The sequence below is a fragment of the Lampetra planeri genome, chromosome 82, assembly GCF_965212315.1.
Source record: "Lampetra planeri chromosome 82, kcLamPlan1.2.h2, whole genome shotgun sequence".
Lineage (NCBI taxonomy): Eukaryota > Metazoa > Chordata > Hyperoartia > Petromyzontiformes > Petromyzontidae > Lampetra > Lampetra planeri.
The window spans coordinates 422,330-442,670 of record NC_136186.1 but is presented as its reverse complement, the minus strand read 5'-3'; the positions used below and the strand labels follow the sequence as shown (position 1 = coordinate 442,670).

At 50.9% G+C, this 20,341-nt stretch overlaps 1 long non-coding RNA gene across 2 annotated transcripts; it reads right to left on the bottom strand.

The window, feature by feature from the left end:
- Window positions 1–6,557: 6,557 nt before the first annotated feature.
- Window positions 6,558–16,884, bottom strand: LOC144738413 (uncharacterized). 2 transcript variants are annotated; one of them, XR_013589253.1, is made up of 4 exons: window positions 16,766–16,884; window positions 14,240–14,355; window positions 10,535–10,699; window positions 6,558–9,484 (listed from the first exon to the last, which is right to left on the bottom strand). It is a non-coding gene; the product is annotated as an uncharacterized LOC144738413 (long non-coding RNA). The 2 variants fall into 2 exon arrangements; XR_013589254.1 differs by having other exon boundaries at window positions 6,558–7,938.
- Window positions 16,885–20,341: the final 3,457 nt, after the last annotated feature.

Below are 20,341 nucleotides of genomic sequence, written 5' to 3'. Positions count from 1 at the left end.
TGGGTGAGTGAGTGGGTGAGTGAGTGGGTGAGTGAGTGGGTGAGTGAGTGGGTGAGTGAGTGGGTGAGTGGGTGGGTGAGTGGGTGGGTGAGTGGGTGAGTGGGTGAGTGGGTGAGTGGGTGGGTGAGTGGGTGAGTGGGTGGGTGAGTGAGTGAGTGGGTGGGTGAGTGGGTGGGTGGGTGGGTGAGTGGGTGGGTGGGTGGGTGAGTGAGTGAGTGGGTGGGTGAGTGGGTGGGTGGGTGGGTGAGTGGGTGGGTGGGTGGGTGAGTGGGTGGGTGGGTGGGTAAGTGGGTGGGTGGGTGAGTGGGTGGGTGGGTGGGTGAGTGGGTGGGTGAGTGGGTGGGTGGGTGGGTGAGTGGGTGGGTGGGTGGGTGAGTGGGTGGGTGGGTGGGTGGGTGAGTGGGTGGGTGGGTGAGTGGGTGGGTGGGTGGGTGGGTGGGCGAGTGGGTGGGTGGGCGAGTGGGTGGGTGGGCGGGTGGGTGAATGGGCGGGTGGGTGAGTGGGTGGGTGGGTGAGTGGGTGGGTGGGTGAGTGGGTGAATGGGTGGGTGGGTGAGTGGGTGAATGGGTGGGTGGGTGAGTGGGTGAATGGGTGGGTGGGTGGGTGAGTGGGTGAATGGGTGGGTGGGTGAGTGGGTGAATGGGTGGGTGGGTGAGTGGGTGAATGGGTGGGTGGGTGAGTGGGTGAATGGGTGGGTGGGTGGGTGAGTGGGTGAGTGGGTGGGTGGGTGGGTGGGTGAATGGGTGGGTGGGTGGGTGGGTGAATGGGTGGGTGGGTGAATGGGTGGGTGGGTGAATGGGTGGGTGGGTGGGTGAATGGGTGGGTGGGTGGGTGGGTGAATGGGTGGGTGGGTGGGTGGCTGAATGGGTGGGTGGCTGAATGGGTGGGTGGCTGAATGGGTGGGTGGGTGGCTGAATGGGTGGGTGGGTGAATGGGTGGGTGGGTGGGTGAATGGGTGGGTTGGTGAATGGGTGGGTGGGTGAATGGGTGGGTGGGTGGGTGAATGGGTGGGTGGGTGGGTGAATGGGTGGGTGGGTGGGTGAATGGGTGGGTGGGTGGGTGAATGGGAGGGTGGGTGGGTGAATGAGTGGGTGGGTGGGTGAATGGGTGGGTGGGTGGGTGAATGGGTGGGTGGGTGGGTGGGTGAATGGGTGGGTGGGTGGGTGGGTGAATGGGTGGGTGGGTGGGTGAATGGGTGGGTGGGTGAATGGGTGGGTGGGTGGGTGAATGGGTGGGTGGGTGGGTGAATGGGTGGGTGGGTGGGTGGGTGAATGGGTGGGTGGGTGGGTGAATGGGTGGGTGAATGGGTGGGTGAATGGGTGGGTGGGTGAATGGGTGGGTGGGTGAATGGGTGGGTGGGTGGGTGAATGGGTGGGTGGGTGAATGGGTGGGTGGGTGAATGGGTGGGTGGGTGGGTGAATGGGTGGGTGGGTGAATGGGTGGGTGGGTGAATGGGTGGGTGGGTGGGTGAATGGGTGGGTGGGTGGGTGAATGGGTGGGTGAATGGGTGGGTGAATGGGTGGGTGAATGGGTGGGTGGGTGGGTGAATGGGTGGGTGGGTGAATGGGTGGGTGGGTGGGTGAATGGGTGGGTGGGTGGGTGGGTGAATGGGTGGGTGGGTGGGTGAATGGGTGGGTGGGTGAATGGGTGGGTGGGTGGGTGAATGGGTGGGTGGGTGGGTGAATGGGTGGGTGGGTGGGTGGGTGAATGGGTGGGTGGGTGGGTGGGTGAATGGGTGGGTGGGTGAGTGGGTGGGTGGGTGGGTGGGTGAGTGGGTGGGTGGGTGAGTGGGTGGGTGGGTGGGTGGGTGAGTGGGTGGGTGGGTGGGTGAGTGGGTGGGTGGGTGAGTGGGTGGGTGGGTGGGTGAGTGGGTGGGTGGGTGGGTGAGTGGGTGGGTGGGTGGGTGGGTGAGTGGGTGGGTGGGTGGGTGGGTGGGTGGGTGAGTGGGTGGGTGGGTGGGTGAGTGGGTGGGTGGGTGGGTGAGTGGGTGGGTGGGTGAGTGGGTGGGTGGGTGGGTGGGTGAGTGGGTGCGTGGGTGGGTGAGTGGGTGGGTGGGTGAATGGGTGGGTGGGTGGGTGAATGGGTGGGTGGGTGAATGGGTGGGTGGGTGGGTGAATGGGTGGGTGGGTGGGTGGGTGAATGGGTGGGTGGGTGGGTGGGTGAATGGGTGGGTGGGTGGGTGGGTGAATGGGTGGGTGGGTGGGTGGGTGAATGGGTGGGTGGGTGGGTGAATGGGTGGGTGGGTGGGTGAATGGGTGGGTGGGTGGGTGAATGGGTGGGTGGGTGGGTGAATGGGTGGGTGGGTGGGTGAATGGGTGGGTGGGTGGGTGAATGGGTGGGTGGGTGGGTGAATGGGTGGGTGGGTGGGTGAATGGGTGGGTGGGTGGGTGAATGGGTGGGTGGGTGGGTGAATGGGTGGGTGGGTGAATGGGTGGGTGGGTGGGTGAATGGGTGGGTGGGTGGGTGAATGGGTGGGTGGGTGGGTGAATGGGTGGGTGGGTGGGTGAATGGGTGGGTGGGTGGGTGAATGGGTGGGTGGGTGGGTGAATGGGTGGGTGGGTGGGTGAATGGGTGGGTGGGTGAGTGAATGGGTGGGTGGGTGAGTGAATGGGTGGGTGGGTGAGTGAATGGGTGGGTGGGTGAGAGATTGAATGAATGGGTGAGTGGGTGAGGGATTGAGTGAATGGGTGAGTGGGTGAGAGATTAGCGAGTGGGTGGGTGAGTGAGTGGGTGAGAGATTAGCGAGTGGGTGAGCGTTTGAGTGAGTGGATGTGAGTGAATAAGTGGATGAGAGATTGAGTGCGTTCGAGCTTGAGTGAGAGTGGCAGAGTGAGTCAGTGAGTGTGATAGAATGAGACAGTGAGTTAGTGATAGTGAGTTAGTGAGAGACAGTGAGTTAGTGAGAAAGAGAGAGTGTGGCAGAGTGAGTGAGAGTGTGCAGTTCGTGTTTTGTCGAGGAAGTGTGGCGAGTGTGTGTGTGTGCGTTGTGTAGCTGTGTGTACATCGTGTACGTAGTGTTTGTAGTCTCTAATTAGTCAAAATTACGCTACAGAAATTAAACATTTGCCCCCTTGCTTTGTGCTGTCTTTGATGTCGCCATTCATGCGACGAGGACAGAAGGGAGGCCTGGTCGTTAGGCCTGCCATACACCTCGGCCTCAGGCTTCACATTCATTATTTTTTTTATTTTTGTATAATTTGAATTATGAACTTGTATTTCATTCATTGAATTGCAAGCGTATAAACACCATCGTATTGGTTTATTCACTATTAATTTAATGGTTTTCTTAATCTATGTAGTTATGTTTAAGTGAGTGAGGTGGTAGTGCTAAGTCTGAATTTGAGTTACATGTAAATTATTGTGCAATGGATTTGTCTGTGTGCACCTAGCCTGGCACGGGTAATATGGACTTTGTTATTATTAAGTCGTGAAAGAGATTGTTTATTTGTGTGTCCGTTATGTTTGTGTCAGTTTACATATCTATGTTTGTAGCTGTCTGTGTTAATTTATGATGGGTGGTGGTGATGATGGGTGGTGATGATGATGGGTGCTGATGATGATGGGTTATGATGATAATCTGTGGTGATGAGGGGTGGTGATGATGGGTGCTGATGGTGATGGGTGTTGGTGATGATGGGTGTTGGTGTTGATAGGTGGTTGATGATAATGGATGGGTGTTTATAATGGTGATGGTTAGTGATTTAGATGGTTGGTGATGATGATGATGGCTGGAGAGTCAAAGTATTGAGTACTTCTGTTAACTCTTGAAGTCCTGGAATGTGCATGTTTGTGTCTCTGTTAGATCAATCAATGAGGTACAAGTTATTATTTGCGTGATTTCCAGTGCTCCAAGCTCGAGTAATGTTGTGAATGCTCTATAATGTGTTCGGAAAAAAACGTCTTCCTTTAAAGTTCTAGAAGTGTTCACTTATTTCAGGATGACAACAATTTTATATTTCGATAGATGCGATGCTTCGTCTGGTGGTTGTATCATCGGTACTGTTAAATGTGTGGTGTTTATGGTAGAAGGCGCCATCTGTTGTGATCTTCTCACAGCTACTTGCGTGTTGAAGTTCATTCTAGACTTCGTCACGTTAAAGTGGTGCCTTGTAGTCATATCGGATTACTTGTTGATGTGGTGTGATGCGCAGTGGTTGTGAGGTGGTCCAATTCCTGATTTTACTCTATTTGTTAAGTGGTCTTGCTGAGCTAAAGTTGGAGAATGACTGTGATCATAACTTTGCTCAATATAAAAAAAATAATTTTCCTCATTGTATAATAAAAAATTACTGCAGATTATAGGTTTCAGGATGTACGTGGATTTCAGGTTCGTTGTTCCTGTGTTTGATGCCTTTGACTTCAATCGATAAGGATGTCAATGGGGAATGATAAATCCACGTTTGCGTGTTTGATTTTGAGAAGATTTTAAACTATTACATTCATGAAAATAAAATAATTTGTCTCGTTCCTTAAGTGTTTGACCAAACGAATATTAATAAAGATTTCGATACGAGTTTTTACGTAAATATCTTTGCAGATTAATAAAAACCTGATTTGTTTTTAAAGATGACTGATCGTACGTTATTGCTACCATATCCATACTGAAAAAAACACGGACGAGTAGACATGCACACACGAGTGTGCATCCAAGCACCACTATATATACAGCGGTGTGCATACACACATGAGTGTGCATATACAGGCGTGTACATACACACGCGAGTGTGCATGCACAGCAATATTAACGTTAATAATTGTTTTGCAGATGAAGAAAAATCGGATTTTTTAAGTTATCTGAGCGTTCCTTAACTGTACAATGCTTACAACAAACACCTGTACACACACACGAGTCAAAGACAAGTGTACATACACAGCAGTGTAAATACACACACGCTTACAAGCGATACCATTTCGATTTTCATTAAAAGTGTATGACAGCAATCGTAATAATTTTCGTGGATTAAATTAAACAAATAACCTTGATTGTTCTGACGCGCTCATCAACACAAGTACTTCAATATTTTTTTTTATAAAACAAAGTCAGTATAGTATACATTTGCACCTTAGTCCAAATCCAACTGGACATCACCATTTTGATACTTCAGACTGTATGTCGATGTTAAATCCTCTAAACTTGCATCATTTTAGAGGACATTGTCGGATGAATATTAGCAAATTAACACGAAGCACGGAATTATGCATGGAGATGAAAATCTTTATTTAAACGACGCATACAATTATGCAGTGAGATATGCATATGTATTAAGGTTAAATTATAATGGAAAGATTAGCTAAGCTATGTTGCTATATATGCGGATTGTTAATGTAAAAAAATTAACAATTGAATGCAAAGTCCATGATAGGCCAAGACGAGAACAAAGGATTTGGATGCTAGAGGGGAGTTATAAGGGGCTTAAAATCAGACCTCAAGACCATTTCGAGAGGGATTTCACTGAGGATAGACGTTCGACTCCTCGCTCTGCAGATTACCCTGTGATCATAACTTTGCTCAAAAACAAAATCATTTCCCTCATTGTTTAATAAAAAACTACTGCAGATGATCGGTTTCAGGATGTACATGGATTTCACGTTCGTTGTTCCTGTGTTTGATGGCTTTCACTTCAGGATGAATAACTTCAATCGATAAGGACGTCAATGGGGAATGATAAATCGACCTTTACTTGTTGATTTTGAGAATACTTTTTAACTATTAAATTCCTGAAAGTAAAATAATTTGTCTCGTTCCAAGATCTGAGTTTCAGCCATATTTGTTTAAATGGGGGTCTCAATTCTAGATTTGAAGCTTTCGTGACTGCAAGGATTCATACTCTTAGGTTTTTTCGGGAAAGTCACGTAGGTAAAAAAAAATTAAATTAATAAAAGTAAAATAAAAATCACGACGTTTCGGAGGCAACACAAGCTTCCGTCTTCAGGTGGAACCGTCACAGCACGCTTGCTGTATCAAGTAAAAGTCATTTACTTAATACAGCAAGCGTGACTTTACCGAAAAAAACCTAAGAGTATGGGGGTCTCAAGTTTATGGAGTTGATGATCTCAACATGCTTACAAAAATACGACGCGTAAAGTTTTACTGCCATGTGATGAATATTTCTCAATAGCAGGTCCTGTTGTGTGGTCAAAGGTAATTACAGGGACCTCAGAATTAGTTCTGTGAATCTTCATGTGCTTCGTTCTCCAATTCATTACTCGTCCTTTGAATGCATTTTCTGTTCTCCATAGACCGGGAGTCGTGGCGCCAGTCGACCACGTGGGGGGACATTATGGATGAAGTGGACCCTTTCCCAGGCCAAAGCTACGAGCATCGCTCCCCAAAGGTGGGTATGGGATATATGGGGGTCAAACACACCATATTCACTCCACACTCGCACACCATTTCACCACACCATTGCACCAAAACATCACTACACCATCACACCACCACCAACTCAATAGACCATCATAGATCCTCAAAATGCGTCTATACAGTGAGGGAAAAAAGTATTTGATCCCCTGCTGATTTTGTACGTTTGCCCACTGACAAAGGAAATATCAGTCTATAATTTTAATGGTAGGTTTATTTGAACAGTGAGAGACAGAATAACAACAAAAAAATCCAGAAAAACGCATGTCAAAATTTTTATGAATTGATTTGCATTTTAATGAGGGAAATAAGTATTAAGGCCATTATGTCCAAGGGATCAATTAGAATACACATAAAAAGATACATTTACTACAAATGATTCGGCTAAATTGACACAGCAAGGTCACCCACTACTGTGAAACCACAACAGTCTGTGTGAGACACAGCTGAACCTATCTCAAGGATAGCCTTGCCCCATGAGAATGACAGCACCAATGTTAAGCACACTCACTGGCCATGCCAATACTAAGCACACTCACTGGCCATGTTGTTACTGCTGTTCATATTAAGCTTGAATGAATCCGCCACACATTCCACCCACGGACGATGGAGAGATGGCGATGTCTGCCGTAGTAAGAATGTGGAACGGTGTCGTGTTTGTCTCTTCACAGATCTGAGCAAGCGCAGCACTCCTCACTCCTCCAGGCCTTTGAAGCGAAGTCAGAGGTTGTGGAGAAAGAGACGAAGGAAGAGGTGAAGGAGATGGAGGATGAGGTAGAGACGGAGGAAGAGAAGGCAAAGGAGGACAAGATTGTGATGGTGACAATGGAGGAGAGCACGGAGGGAGAGGATAAAGACAATACGGAGATGGAGGACAAGGAGACAACAAAGGATGAACAGATGGTCGTGGTGGAGGAGATGGAGACATCGGACAAAGCGGAAACAATGGTGGTGGAGGAGGAGGAAGAGAAGAGGGTGGAGGAGATGGTGGTGCAGGAGGGTGAGGAGGAGAAGATGAAGGAGGAAGAGATGGTGCTAGTGGAGGAGGAGATGGAGAAGACAGAAATGGCACAGGAAGAGGAGGTAGAGGAGAAGATGGCGGTGGAGGATGAAGAAGAGGGGATGGAGGAGGATGAGACAGAGGAGAAGATGGAGGAGGTGCAGGTGGAGATGCACGAAAAGAAGAGGAAGCGAGGGGGCTTCGCTCGCATGGCGAGAGCGTTCACCTCACTCCTCCGCCACATGCTACTTTGTGGAGGCAGGTCCACCGCCCAGTAGGGGTGGTGGACGTGGATGGGTGCCAACCGTGACTGCTATCACCACACGACCCACAGTGCCACTGGGACCACAGCTGGGGAATGAAACTGAGCAGCAGATGCCAGCACTGCAGCGGAGAATGTCTGCTGCCAGGAGAACTCACATCACACACACATGGGGCTATTCCATTAGCATAGCCGGCCCCACACTGGGCCCCTTCCATGCTGGTTTTCATCCAGGCGGTCCTCATGCGATGACCTTGCCATGGTGTCCAGGACATGGAAGAGGCAGCTGACCCAGAATGAGACAGCTGCAGGGGTCTGGTGCAGACAATGAACAAAACCTGCACGTGACAAGACTTAAGGCCACCCGGTTAAGAATTAGGATCAATATTTTTGTTGCTGTTGTTACTATAAACTTTGTGAAATCAACCCATGAGGACACAACGTAACGTTGCATTGCTTGCGAGTGCTACCTGGGTTGGTTAAATGTGCCTTGGCTCGTGTGTGCGGTGTCCCGGCTGTGTGTGTGGCGGGACAAGGATATAGATAGAGACGTTTTGGGAAATGGTTCTTCTTCAGAGCACATATTCAGGTGATTCGCCTTCTTCACGACAAATCCACCCCTCATCTGCCCCACTGATCCACTGCTCCAATGCCCCACTGCTCCTTTGCTGCACTGCCTCATTGCTCCATTGCTCCTCTGCTCTATTGCCCCACGTCTCCACTGCGCTCTGCTTCACTGTCTTGCTCCACTGCCAATCTGCTCCACTGCCCCTCTGCTCCACCATCTGCCACAGCAGTTGAAACAAGTGTAAAAATGGGTGCACCACAATCGAGCAGCAAGTTGCATTTGGTGGATTAAAGAGAAAGCAAATGCAGAACTGTGCCACTGCTCCACAATCCCAATTGCTTTGGAAAATATTCAAAGAATGCTGCTGCTGCTCACTAAACAGGTTGCTGCTTATGTCTTTAACGTGGGGGGTGTTTAGAGGTGGCCCATGGACCTTGCGGTCATAGCACTGAATTGGCACCACGGAGTACCTGGGATTGAATCCAGGCAGTCACCTGTGATCAAAGCAGATTCTCAAGTCTAGCGAGTCACTGGTCTCAGCCCGGTCATCATTCACTGCACAACATCAACTATCACATGGCTGCAATGTGGTTCTCCATGTACTTAGGATAAATTCCAGCTGTAAGAAGTAACAATATTGTTGTGACCAACGTTGCTCTTAAATAAAGAAGAGGGGGGAAAGTCCTGCCCTTTACAATGTGGACCAGACAGCACTTGAAGGGTACTCAGAAGTAGCTACGTGATATTAGTTTCAGTGTGCCATTCTCGAGCACAAGGCATGCATCATCATCACCCATCAACATTGCCAGCCATCTAACACACCCACCCACACACTCACCATGATACTCACACACCCACACACTCACCATGATACCCACACACCCCTACCATCCTACTCTCACACACGTCATGAAAGTCACACACGCACCATTACTCACACACAAGCCTACAAACTCACAACGACAACAGCCGTAATTCGCCACTACATGACGGTGATATCATCACAACAACCCAGGTGCCACGGGTTGACTGCTGTGCCAGGCTAGGTGCAGGAGGAGGTCACGGGACAGAGCCAGGTGTCATGGGTTGACTGCTGTGCCAGGCTAGGTGCAGGAGGAGGTCACGGGACAGAGCCAGGTGTCATGGGTTGACTGCTGTGCCAGGCTAGGTGCAGGAGGAGGTCATGGAACAGATACTGATGCTATGGCTTGACTGCTGTGCGACAATCCCACTTGGGCGACAGCCAAGGCCAAAGGTCGGAGTGCAGCCAGTAAACTCCTGAACCTGCCCCACCTAGAGAGAAGGGGACATGGAGACATGGGGAGAGAGAGAGGATGGAGACACGGGGAGAGAGAGGAGGGAGACACGGGGAGAGAAGAGGGAGACACGGGGAGAGAGAGGAGGGAGACACGGGGAGAGAGAGGAGGGAGACACGGGGGGAGAGAGGAGGGAGACACGGGGAGAGAGAGGAGGGAGACACGGGGAGAGAGAGGAGGGAGACACGGGGAGAGAGAGGAGGGAGACACGGGGAGAGAGAAGAGGGAGACACGGGGAGAGAGAGGAGGGAGACACGGGGAGAGAGAGGAGGGAGACACGGGGAGAGAGAGGAGGGAGACACGGGGAGAGAGAGGAGGGAGACACGGGGAGAGAGAGGATGGAGACACGGGGAGAGAGAGGATGGAGACACGGGGAGAGAGAGGATGGAGACACGGGGAGAGAGAGGAGGGAGACACGGGGAGAGAGAAGAGGGAGACACGGGGAGAGAGAGGAGGGAGACACGGGGAGAGAGAAGAGGGAGACACGGGGAGAGAGAGGAGGGAGACACGGGGAGAGAGAGGAGGGAGACACGGGGAGAGAGAGGATGGAGACACGGGGAGAGAGAGGAGGGAGACACGGGGAGAGAGAAGAGGGAGACACGGGGAGAGAGAGGAGGGAGACACGGGGAGAGAGAGGAGGGAGACACGGGGAGAGAGAGGAGGGAGACACGGGGGGAGAGAGGAGGGAGACACGGGGAGAGAGAGGAGGGAGACACGGGGAGAGAGAGGAGGGAGACACGGGGAGAGAGAGGAGGGAGACACGGGGAGAGAGAGGAGGGAGACACGGGGAGAGAGAGGAGGGAGACACGGGGAGAGAGAGGAGGGAGACGGGGAGAGAGAGGAGGGAGACACGGGGAGAGAGAGGAGGGAGACACGGGAGAGAGAGGATGGAGACACGGGGAGAGAGGAGGGAGACACGGGGAGAGAGACGAGTGAGACAAAGCAGGCACCTGTGGGCCAGGTGCCTCCTTTGTCTCCCCCCCACCACCGCCACTTCTGATGTGTCAACACCGCGCTGGGTGCTCACCTTCTTCTGGCTGAGTCGACGTAGAGGAGGCCCAGCCAGCGAGCCGCCACTTCAGAAGGTCGCGAGCCACCGACGGTGGCCGTGAGAGGGAATCCAAATCAGCCTCTCGCCACCCACAATGCACAGCGCCGCCTCCACTCGCCCCGGCCTCAGCAGAAGTAGCAGCTGAGGGAGGCGAGGGGGGAGAGGGGGGTGAGGGGGGTGAGGGGGGACATGGGGGGTGGCGCAGGGGGAGTTATGGGGTTGAGGGGTTATTCATAATAAAGGTTAATTTGGGTTAGTCTCCAACACAGCGATGTGCTAAAGTAGAAACTAATTGGCACTTTTTGTTCACGTGACAAACTTTATTAATTGGCTGTGTCGGTGTGGTGACGGGTTTTAAGACACATTTATATTTACACGATTTTACCGCAAAAAAAAACCCTTTATTATGGGATTGGAGAAAGTTAGGGGTTCAAAGGGTTAGTGAGTTGGATTTAGAGGCATAGGGGTTTAGAGGGTGAGGGGTTTAGAGGGTGAGGGATTTAAGGGTTAAGGGGATTAAAAGGTTAGGGTGTTAGGGTGAAGGGGATTAGAGGGTTATAGTTTTCGGAGTATAGCGGTTTAGAGGGTTAGGGGTATAGAGGCTTAGGTGTTTATAGGGTCAGGGTTTTAGGAATCTATGGGTCTGTGATTAACAATGAACCCTATGGGAGACCCAATGATTAACACTGAACCCTATGGGAGACTCAGTGTGTAACACTGAATCCTATGGGAGCCCCAGTGATTAACACTCAACCCTATGGGAGCCCCAGTGATTAACACTCAACCCTATGGGAGCCCCAGTGATTAACAACGAAATCACGACGTTTCGGAGGCAACACAAGCTTCCGTCTTCAGGTGGCACCGTCAGCAAAATTACTGCTGTGACGGTGCCACCTGAAGATGGAAGCTCTTGTTGCCTCCGAAACGTCGTGATTTAATTTATTTTTATTTTATTTTGTAACCTACGTGACTTTACCGAAAAAAACAAAGAGTATGGACCCTTGCAGTCACGAAAACTTCAAATCTATAATTAACAACGAACTCTATGGGAGCCCCAGTGAGTAACATTAACCCCAAGGGAGCCCTAGTAATTAACACTGAACCCTATGGGAGACCAAGTGGTTAACATACTCTTAGTACTTTCGGTAAAGTCACGTAGGTAAAATTTTTAATTTCATTTTTTACCTACGTGACTTTACCGAAAGAACTAAGAGTATGAATCCTTGCAGTCACGAAAGCTTCAAATCTATAAGTGATTAACACTCAACCCTATGGGAGACCAAGTGATTAACACTCAACACCATGGGAGCCCCAGTGATTAACACCGAACCCTATGGAAGTACCAGTTATTAACATTAACCCTAAGGGAGCCCCAATGATTAACACAGAACTCTATGGAAGCCCCAGTGATTAACACTCAACCCTATGGGAGCCCCAGTGATTAACACTCAACCCTATGGGAGCCCCAGTGATTACACCGAACCCTATGGGTGCCCCAGTGATTAACACTGAACCCTATGGGAGCCCCATTTATTAACATTGAACCCTATGGGTGCCCCAGTGATTAACACTGAACCCGATGGGAGCCTCAGTGATTAACACCGAACCCTATGGGAGACCCAGTGATTAACACTGAACCCGATGGGAGCCCAAAGTGAGTCACACTGAACTCTATGGGAGACCCATTTATTAACACTCAACCCTATGGGAGACCCAATGAGCAACACTGAATCCTATGGGAGTCCCAATGATTAACATTGAACTCTAAAACCACCCACTCCCGAGTGTAAGTGGGTGAGTGAGTGTGTGGGTGAGGTGAATGAGTTTCTGATTGAGTGGGTGAGAAAGTGGGCGAGTAGGTGATTTATTCAATGAGTGGATGAGTGGGTGAATGAGTGAGTAGCTGAGTGAGTTTCTGAGTGGGTTAGTGGGTGAGTGAGTGGAGGATGAGTGAGCGAGTGAGTCTCCGAGTGAATGGGTGAGTGATTGAATTAGATAATGATTGACCGAGTTGCTCAATGAGTGAGTGACTTAAGGAATTATTTTGGAAACGAGTGAATTGGTGAGGAAGTGGGTGAGTAAATAAGAAAGTGAGCGAGAGAGTAGATGAGTGAGTTTTTGAGCGAGTGGGTCAGTGGTTGTAGGAGTTTCTAAGTGAGTGGATGAGTGATTTTCTGAGTGCATGAGTGAGCGAGTTAGTGAGTAAACGTGGCCGATTGAGTAAATGAGTAGATAGGTTAGTGAGTGAGTGCGGATGAGTAAAGGAGTTTTTGAGTAGGTGGTTTGGTGGTTGACTGAGTTTCTGAATAGGTTAGTGGGTGAATGAGCTTCTTCGTGTGTCTGTGAGCGAGTGAGTCTGAGAGTGAATGGTTGAGTGAATGGGTGAATGAATGGGTGAGTGAGTCAGTGGGTGAATGCTTGGGTGAGTGAGTTTCTGAGTCAGTCTGTGAGTGAGTGGATGAGTGAGTGGGTGAGCGAGTGGGTGGGCGAGTGGGTGAGCGAGTGGGTGAGCGAGTGGGTGAGAGATTGAATGAGCGAGTGGATGAGTGAATGGATGAGTGAGTGGATAAGCAAGTGAGTCCACGAGTGAGAAAGTTGTTGAATGAGTGGGTGAGCGAGTGGGTGAGTAAATGGTTGAGTGAGTGGAGGAGTGATATTCTGAGTTGGTGGTTGAGGGAGTGGGTTCTTAAGTGAGTGGAGGAGTGGGTGAGTGAGCGGGTGAGTGAGTTTCTGAATGAGTGGCTAATAGACTGGGCGAGTAGGTGAGTCAGTGGGTGGGTGAGTCTCCAAGCGAGTGGGTGAGTGAGTGGGTTGTTGAATGAGTGGTTGAGTGAGTGGATGAGGGGATGAATGAAATTATTGAGTGGATGAGTTAATGGTTGCGAGTGAGTCGGTGGGTGGATGAATGAGTTTCGGAGTGACTGGATGAGTGAGCGACTGAGTCTATGAGTGAGTGAGTTAGTCAGTGAGTGGCTGAGCGAGTGGATGAGTAAGTAGGTCAGTGAGTGGGTGCGGATAAGTGAGGTAGTTTTTAAGTAAGTGGGTCGGTGGTTGAGTGAGTTTCTGAATAAGTTAGTGGGTGAGAGCTTCTGAGTGAGTCTGTGAGTGATTGAGTGTGAGCGAGTGAGTCTATGATCGAGTCTATCAGAGAGGGAGTCTGTGAGCGAGTAAGTTGGTCAATCTGTGCGCGCATGGGTAAGTGGGCGAGTGAGTGCACGAGTGAGTGGATTCATTCTTTTGTGAGTCAGTTTCTGAGGTGTGAGTGGGTGAGTTTACGAGTTATTCTGTGAGTGGATGCACGAGTGGGTGAGCAAGTGGGTGGGTAAATGGGTGAGCGAGTTCTTGAGTGAGTTTCTGAGTGAGTGGCTGAGTGAGTAGGTGAGGGATTGGGTGGGCGAGTAAGCCTGTGAGTCGTTGAGTGTGTGGGTGCACGAGTGGATGAGTCTGTGTGAGTCTATGTGTCTTTTTGTAAGTATGTTGTCCGTGTTTTGGACGGGTCTTTGTTTGAGTTAATTGGTTTCTGTGTGAGTCAATGGGTCTGTGTGAGTCTATGGATCTATGTGCGAGTCTTTGGGTCTCTGTGTGGTGCACATAGCCTGGCATGTGAGTGGGGGGTACCGTACCCCTGTGCGTATGTGTAGCGGGGGGCACCGTAACCCCGTGTGTATGTGGGTGGGGTACCGTAACCCTGTGCGAGGGGATCTCCCCACCCGGGGCAGAGGGAGGATCCTGAAGGTGGACCCGGAAGCGCTCGGCTTGGGAGACAAACCATCCTCCTCCTGCTTCTTGTTGTTGTGCTGGGGGGGGAGGGGTGTGGAGAGGGAGGAAGGGAGGAGGAAAAGAGGAAACTAAACTATTTCAATTTTTCCAGGTAATGCCCACCGAGCTACACAGCTCTTCTTCGGAAGGGAAAATGCCACAAATGATAGGTCAACGAAGTTGCCTATCATCACGTCGACATTTATAGAAACCAAACACTCTGAACGCGACCACGGGGAGAGAGGGAGACACGCAAACTCGAAATATATAGCAGGTGTGAGGGTAGGGATCGAACCCACGACCTCCTGTATAACAGGCGAGGTAGTTATGGGAGAAAGGAGAGGGATAGATAGTTCCATAATTCTTTATAAGTAACCACTCGGCCACGCCGAGAGGGATAGAGGCAGGGAAGGTGAGGGAGTTAGAGTGGGTGGGGGAGAGTGGGGGGAGACAGGGAGAGGGAGGAAGAGTGGGTAAAGGGAGGGGGGGGAAATAAGTCAAGCTCACAGTATTGCTTGCACTCACCATGATACAATCACCATCAAACTCACACTGTCACATACCATCACTCACATACTCACCATAATACTCACACATCCACACACTCACCCTCATAAACACACCCCTACCATCCAACTCACATAGACACGACATGATAGTCACACACTCAATCACCATTACTCACACACAAGCACACAAACTCACAACGTCAATGGCCGTCATTCACCACTACGTGGCGGTAATGTCATCACAACAAACCAGGTGCCATGGGTTGACTGCTGTGCCATACTAGGTGCAGGAGGAGTTCATGGGACAGACCCAGGTGCCATGGGTTTACTGCTGTGCCAGGCTAGGTGCAGCAGGAGGTCACGGGACAGATCCGGGTGCCACAGGTTGACTGCTTTTCCAGGCTAGGTATAGGAGGAGGTCACGGGACAGATCCTGATACTATGGGTTGACTGCTTTTAGATAATCCCACTCGGGTGACAGCCAAGGTCAAAGGTCAGAGTGCAGCCAGTCAACTCCTGACCCCTGAACCTTCCAGAAAGAAGAGGGGGGATGGAGACACGGGGAGAGAGAGCAGAGGTAGGAGGAGAGTGCGTGGAGGAAGTGAGAGCTCCTAGAGATGCAGGAGGTAAAGATGGCCCAGAATCAATGACGACTGCAAGGTATGCTGGGAGGCAAGGTCATGTGACCACAGGGGCGGCAATGCTGGCTGGAGCAATTGTTGTTGGAGCCGCATGGGCAGAGGACACGGAACACATCCTTCATCCCAGCACCTGCACCAACCACAATCACCACCACAACTAAAACCAAAACAACCATAAAATAACCACAACGATAACCACACCTCCAATTAGCACGGTCGGCTGGGTAGGGTGCGATTGAAGTTCAAAATAATACAACTACCATAACAACCATTATAACCACCTACACCACAACTATGACCACTACAACCACAACCTACACAATTATAACAAATATAACCACAAACACCACAACCGCACATATAACCACAACCTACACAACCACAATTATAACCACAACCTAAACCACCACAACCAGAGCCACAACTACCATAACAACCAACATAACCACCTACACCATACATGTAACCTCCACCACCACTACAACCACCTATAAAACCAAAACTAAAGCCATTATCATAACCACAACCACCACAACCACCACCATCACAACCACCACCATCACCACCATAACCACCACCATAACCACCACCATAACCACCACCATAACCACCACCATAACCACCACCATAACCACCACCATAACCAAACAACAAAAACATTGACGCAGATACTACACAACCACTGCATGAAGGGTCGTTATCCCTCTGTGGGTGAGTGAGTGGCTGAGTGGGTGAGTGAGTGAGTGGCTGAGTGGGTGAGTGAGTGGCTGAGTGAGTGGCTAAGTGGGTGAGTGGCTGAGTGAGTGGGTGAGTGAGTGGCTGAGTGGGTGGGTGAGTGACTGAGTGGGTGAGTGTGTGGGTGGGTGAGTGGCTGAGTGGGTGAGTGAATGACAGAGTGGCTGAGTGGGTGAGTGAGTGGCGGAGTGGGTGAGTGGCTGAGTGGCCGAGTGACTGAGTGTGAAATGGACTCGAACCTGCACCTCTGCATTGCAAGCCCAGTGAGCTCACGCCCCGCGTGTGTATCGGGGTAAAGTGTGGGCACGCCCAGCGTGGGAGAGTAGACCAAACACTCCACATCGCGGCCTCTAGTCGAGGCCATTACTGCCACGACAACAAATCCGCCCCTCCAGAGATACAAACAACTAAATGTAACTCATCCCATCAGCCACAATCTGGCAGTGCCTCTCATCATCAGCAGCAGCAGCAGGGGCCGTGAACTCAACAGGCGCCTCCTCTGCCCCCCCCACCACCACCGCCACTGCTGCTGCTGCTGCGTCCACAGCGTGCAAGGTGCTCGCCTTGTTCGGGCTGAGTCGACGTAGAGGAGGCCCAGCCAGCGAGCCGCCGCTTCAGAAGCTCGCGAGCCACCGACGGTGGCCGCGAGCGGGAATCCAAATCGTCCGCTCGCCACCCACAATGCACAGCGCCGCCTCCACTCGCCCGGGCCTCAGCGGAAGTAGCAGCGGGGGGAGGGGCGGGGTGAGGGGGGTGAAGGGGCGGGGCGAGGGGTTGGGCATGGGGGGGTAGGAGCTCCGGTGGGGGGGAGGAGCTCCGGTGGGGGGGAGGAGCTCCGGTGGGGGGGAGGAGCTCCGGTGGGGGGGAGGAGCTCCGGTGGGGGGGAGGGGCTCCGGTGGGGGGGAGGAGCTCCGGTGGGGGGGAGGAGCTCCGGTGGGGGGGAGGGGCTCAGGTCTGCGACGTCATAGTGGGCGTGGTCACTTGGTACCGCCCCCTCGTGTCTCCCTCAGGCAGTTTGTCCGTTAGAGAGTCGGGGGGAGCATCTGGCGAAGGTGAGAAATGGTGTGAGTCTGTGTGTGTGAGTCTGTGTGAGTCTGTGTGTGTGTGAGTCTGTGTGAGTCTGTGTGTGTGTGAGTCTGTGTGTGTGTGAGTCTGTGTGTGTGTGAGTCTGTGTGTGTGTAAACACAAAGACGGCCGGGCGTGGTGCTGGCCACCCACCCCCTCGTGTGCCGTTCTGCCCTTCATAGGTGCTGCTGGCAAACAGCACTTGCCCCAACAGTCTATTTCAGCTATAAGGGGGATCTTTATCTTTGTTGTTAGTGGTGGTGGTGTTGGTGGTGTTGATGGTGGTGGTATTGTTGGTGTTGGTGGTGGTCTTGGTGATGTTGTTGATTGTGGTGTTGCAGTTTCTTTTGGTTGCATAAAGGGGGCTAAACGGGCACGACATGGGCTGTCAAAAATATGGACTGATGCTGTATGGGAGGATGTGGAGCTGAGTGGACTTGCAGAAGACTGGTATCAGCGGTGTGGATAGCATCCTTCACGAGGAAGCTCGTGAAGGATCCTACCGGGCAGTAGGAGGCAGTCGCCTTCCAACAACAACTGAGGACAGAGGAGTGACGCTCACAACGAGTAGCGGATAAAATTCAACAAGTTGGCACAGTTGGGGATACAGCTGGTGTATCTACCAGTCATCTCAGCCAACCTTTGGAACCTGGGTCTATCCCGTGACGTCTTGTCAGCCTTCGACACTTCACGTGGACTAAAAGTGCACCTGGCCCGGCACATGCGCCGTGGTGTCATCACCCCTACTTAGTGGCGAATGTCGGTTGTTGTTGTTTTTGTATTTCGTGTTGTGAGTGAGTGGTGATGATGTGAGTCTGTGTTGATGATGTGGGCTCATGGTGAGGATGTAAGCCCGCGTTGTGACTTGACTCATGTAGAGATCTGGGAGCACTCACGCCCCCTCGACTCTTTGTGATCATCGCCTTCGTCTCCTGCCCCGCACGCAGAGACCCGGACTGTACGAGAGACGCTGTGAGTTCTGTGCACCCTGCTCTGCAAGTTGCTGCCATGGAGGTACGTGTGGCTCTTCGACTCGTGTGGTGAAGTATTGATGGACGTGTGCTCTCCACTCTGCGTGTGGCTACCTGTTGCCTATCCATATACCTGAGTGTGCAACTACTTGCCTGCCTGAGTGTGTGTGCATCTATCAGAGTATCTCCCCTGAGATCCTGTCTGTGTACCTGCCTGTCTACATGTGAATAATCTACAGTACTGATAATTGGTTTTTTACCCTTCTATCTGGCAACAAAACTGACGCCTTTTTACAAGGAGTCATGTTTGCATAGACCGCAATACCTGCAGTCATAATACAAACAAAAGACATAACTCTGATAATGTGAAGTTTATTGTGGACCAATCAACTTCAAGGACAGTGCACATTATCAGAGTTATGTTCTTTTGTTTGTATTATGACTGCAGGTATTGCGGTCTATGCAAACATGACTCCTTGTAAAAAGGTGTCAGTTTTGTTGCCAGATAGAAGGGTAAAGAACCAATTATCATATTTTTACTGGTAAATGAGGTTCCCATAGAATCTACAGTACTTTTATCTATCCACTACTGGATGAAGGCCTCCTTCCCTGAGTTCCTGCTACCCCTCACGATCCTGCGATGGCATAATCCACCAAGCACCGATTTTGTCGCACCATCTTTCTGGAAGCTGTCCTCTCAAACGTCAAACGTGCTCCGATACTTGGCTGCAGCTCCGTTATTCTTCTTGACCATCGGCCATCGTTGTTCCTCCTGGCCGTGGCATGTCCTGGCCCAGCCCCTCTTCTCTTAACAGTTTGAAGGATGCCATTAACCTGTGTGTGTCCTCTAAATCCACACGTGTCTCATTGTAAATCCAAGTGTGACATCAGATATTGGCCAAATATCCCAACGCTGAGAACTGACACAACATCTTGGCAGGACCCTCCTGATTGTGGAGCCCAGGATCTCAGAGATCCTGGCTCAGTGCTCGCCTCCTGCCCTTTCCCCAACATCTTGCTAAAGTTTACATGGTGGACCTTTGTCTTTGTGTGTGTGTAGATGAGCCGAGCTGGAGAGGCGAGGAGTAAGGGCGAATCTTGCACCACGTGGAGTGCGCTGTCCTCAGAGGGCACCGCCTCCATCTGCAGCAAATCACCGCAAGGTAAGGACAGTAATGAGGGACGTCACAGAGGGCCATGGTGAATGGTGGAACATCACAATGGCCATGTTACATGGTGCATGTCACAGTGGCCGTGATGCATTGGAGATTTCATAGCGGCCATGATGCATGGGTGATATCCAGGTGGCCACGTTGCGTGAGGGACTTCATGTTGGCAGTGTTGCATGCGGTACTTAATGGTAGCCATGTTGCATGGGGGACTGCATCATGGTGGCCATGTTGCATGGGGATGATTATCTGTGCTCTGGCCTCAGCACATCACACGCTTTCAGATGCACTTCCGATATTAGGAAGCCACTGGAGCTATACACTTTTAAATCATCTAGATTGAAAACTACTTTCTTTAGAACTTTTCATGTTTAGAATAATTTTCCTTCCCCCGCGTATCCATTTGGCACCATTGCCTACGTACGGTGCAAAGAAGTTCAACATACATACAGACATAACTGGTATTGGCCAAAACATCCCAATCCTGTAATATTTTCCTACAAATTGCTCAACTTTGGGATCACACAGATGTTGTTGATATTCTCATGTCTGCAGAAATCATGGCTCTCTTTGGCCCTCACTTGACCCACCGTGAGAAGCTAGAACTCGCAGCCATGCAGGAAGTGTGGTACTTTGCACTCTACAACAAATCTGAGGGATGCAACAATGATGGATACGACGACCAAGAACGAAATTACATTCTGGTGAGGCTCGCAACAAAACACCGGCTGTGGGGGCGGTCACAGGGCCCATCGGTAGCGGGGTTTGTGGCTTCTTGTCATTGCACCTGAAGTACCAACCAAGGCTATCACACACACCAATGCACTTCAGAATCAGGATTTTTTTTTTTATCGCGAGTAAATCCCATTGAGCTAAGAAGCTCTATTTTGAAGGGTGACTCAGCCAGCAGACATCAGAACATTCCACAATGACA